The following is a 3,551-nucleotide window of genomic DNA, read 5'->3' as shown; positions in this document are numbered from 1 at the left end:
TTTAGCTACTACAAATAACATTCGCTTGCTAGTTTCTTCCAGTTTATATCGGAATCTATATTATCAAAAGCATTTTACTTTTAGTGTTTTTTTTTTTTCTTTTTGACAAGAAAATAAAGGCAACTTTTCAAATGACACACCTTACTAAATCTTCATCAATTAGTCATGTGGCTGTTTCATATATAACATTGACGCAACATAGCGAATTATTCCAGTATTTTTTATAGACATTAGATATCAAATAATTATAAACCTGATAAAAAGGAAAAATTCACCGTTTCACTTACTGTGAGGAACAATTAGTCTTAAGACCTATCAGTCGATAATGGCGCCCTCTTACGGAAAATGCTGAATACAAATCTTTAATAAACATTCAAATTACTTTTTAATTTTAATGTTCGTGAAAATTAAAAATTTTCGTACAGCATTAATTTTCTATTTTTTAAACACAGAAAGAATTCGTATTTAAAAAATAGAAAAGTAAAACCAAAATGCATACGAAGTACGGAATGACATACACACTAGTTATTGTTGATTTTTTTCCTTGAAAACATGTCAAAAAAATGGTACAGTTATTTTAAGTACAACTTGTGGGTAATGCGTTTAAATTTTTTTTTAAAGTAATATATTGAATGTTAATGCATTCAATTCAAACTGAATGCAGAGAAATACTGGCTCCAGTTTCTAATCTTTCATACTTTTGTTAGTGCTTATTCCAATGAATAATATAAATAATTTATAATAAAACATATCCTAGCATCGAAATAAATAGCTCTAAACCACAGTAAACTCGTATTTACAACATACAAATATAATATATATATATATATATATATATATATATATATATATATATATATATATATATATATATATATATATATATATATTTTTTTTTATGTTTATATATACATAAAAATATAAACTGTCAATAGCTGATGTTATCTGTTATTTTATTATTCTTTATTTCAGGACAAACACATATAATCCCTTATGTTGTTAGTATATATAAGGAGTGGCACACTGCATAGACATTGGATTGGAAACAGGAGAACAAAGTGAATCGTCCCCAAGTTGCTTCCGATTTGTTCGAATGTACGATAACGGCGCGATATATCTGAAACTTTTCATAACTGGAGATTAAAAGTGGTACGATCCCGAAAACAGGTGCCACCCCGAAACCATATAGCAACAGCCAGCCTAGCGAAAGAATCCTTCTTCCTCCAGACTCAAAAAAGGGCTGCAAGTGCTAATCATTGTTTGATTCTTTTGGTGTTATCCACTAGAATTATACAGACAATTGCTCAGCTTTCGAAGATTTCGAAATTGATCTTCCAAAAGTGAAAACCACACACTCGCCTCAGAAGGACACTAGATTAAGCCACCAGTTCTTATAAATATACTTATTTTAACATATCGTATCAGTCTGGATACTTGAAAAGTATCCAGATACGACAATATGTTAATCAACCTTTTTATAATATACTTAAAACATGTTTCTCAACATGTTAAGGCTCAATTTATCTCAACATGTTAAAATGTTGAAATAAATTGAAGCAAAAATCAAGTTAATTTTAAATTACATATATTATTATCGTTATATCGGCACCTAGCCTAGAAATATGTCACCATCTTTATATTAAACAATCTGGATGCGCCTCTGACCAATAGATGTGAATTGGATGAGTACCATTGTCAAAAACAGCACGTAAAAGCATCGGAGGAAGAATATCAGTGCGACTTGATACACTAAAAGTGTTTAAAGAGATGATCACACTGCCGGGCGTAACTGGCCATGCTAGTTACGAAGTTGTAATAAGTTGTGCTCAAAGTATTCTTCCGGAGTAATGCATGACTCTATAAGGCAAAAAGTGAAAATCGGTATTGAAAAGAAGAGTTTGCAGGGTAAGCATCTTATTAACTATACTTCTAACGTTCTGTCATGTAAAGGTGTTGGTTCTAGCTCTGGGGCTGGAGCCGATAAGCCGTAGATAATCACTAGCCTATTCTGATTTATTCAAAACAGGAAACAATTATTCATTATAACATAGAACCAGATAACGTACAGTCAGCAAATATCTAAACAGGAAACAAGGATTTTGCCACTGGTTTATGGATACAGGCGCACCTTCCACGGAAGTGGAAATCCTTTATTCATTATTAACGAATTTGAAGGTGAATTCAGAGGCAACAATAAGAGAAATTAAAATATTTTATAATTTTGATATTGTGACTCAGAGTAATTAACTATTTCGGTACTGTCTTAATCGTTTAAAAGTTAAAACTTAGGCTAAAATTACACGGACATTTAGATTTTCATTGTCTTTACTTTCATTATGTCTTCAGTGTGCCAATCAGCTCTGTTTCGGAGCTGATTGGCTCCTCTTCGGTGGGTTGGCAGGCACCCTGGTGTTGCAATGATGGCAAGGCAGTTGCGAAGTATAACTCCATAATATGAGAGATGTCTGATGGATATGAGAGATGCTGATTGAGGCTTTTGCTCTAAAATGCGACGTAATTCAAATTACTATACACCATCAAGCATCTCTCATATTTTGGAGTTATACTTCGCAACTGCCTTGGCATCATTGTAACACCAGGATGCCTGCCCACCCACCGAAGAGGAGCCAATCAGCTCCGAACCGGTGCCATCTGGGTGATGACATCCGCTGAGAATAAGTAACAATAGTCTTCTCCTATGGTGAAGATTTACTTATTCGAGGTAGTACAATATCATGGCAACTCGTTGTGAAGGTATTCACAATATGAGATATAACATAATGATGCCAATCTTATAACTATTTAGTAGTTAGCTGCGAGCAGATCTGATTCATTTGCACTAACTTGCAAGCAACTTAAGATTACGCTAATTGCTACTGGCTTATGGGTACAAGTGCAGCTTAAAATTATTATATTAAATTAATATAATAGTCACGTGTTCTATAAGTACATTGACAAAGCCTTAGAGACCATAATTTCTGTGTGGCTGTAAACAGTGATATACACACTATTGAAATGCAAGTTTTACTTTTTTTTAGTTAAACTTCAAGAAATTAAACAAAAAACTGGAGGCGCCGGGTATCGATCCCGGTACCTCTCGCATGCTAAGCGAGCGCTCTACCATCTGAGCTACGCCCCCTGCTGCTGACTTTCCTTATTATTTCATGTTATTCAAAATAATGACCACACCTTTTTAGATTATCTTACTTGACAACTTTTCTTTTTCAGGTCACAGGCCTTAGAAAATTACAAATAGGATGATATACCTGCTACTATCTTGTTCTTTTATTGCCTTTGTTTTTTTAGAAACATTTGATATTCCTCCTAGTTTTCGTGTTTATTTTGAATGTCCTTTTTTTCAGTGTTCTCTACCATCATGTCCTTCGAGAGAGTATATAAAAGCTTAAAGATTGACAGGCTGACTGCTGCTGTTAACTAATCGATAATACATAAATAATAATGGAGCCCAAACAGGTTTATCTGTTAAAAAAAAAAGTAGTTATCGTATGTCTATTGAAGTGGATTGCATTCAGATACCGGCTCCATTCAGA

At 33.3% G+C, this 3,551-nt stretch overlaps 1 non-coding gene across 1 annotated transcript; it reads right to left on the bottom strand.

Annotated features, from left to right (window-relative positions):
- Positions 1-3,066: 3,066 nt before the first annotated feature.
- On the bottom strand, positions 3,067-3,139 carry TRNAA-AGC (transfer RNA alanine (anticodon AGC)). The gene has a single exon. It is a non-coding gene; the product is annotated as a tRNA-Ala (tRNA).
- Between the last annotated feature and the right edge of the window lie 412 nt (positions 3,140-3,551).

Source organism: Mastigoproctus giganteus, chromosome 4 (genome assembly GCF_048544385.1).
Source record: "Mastigoproctus giganteus isolate SK-2022 chromosome 4, ASM4854438v1, whole genome shotgun sequence".
In the NCBI taxonomy this organism is placed as follows: domain Eukaryota; kingdom Metazoa; phylum Arthropoda; class Arachnida; order Uropygi; family Thelyphonidae; genus Mastigoproctus; species Mastigoproctus giganteus.
This window is presented reverse-complemented; position numbering and strand designations above follow the sequence as displayed.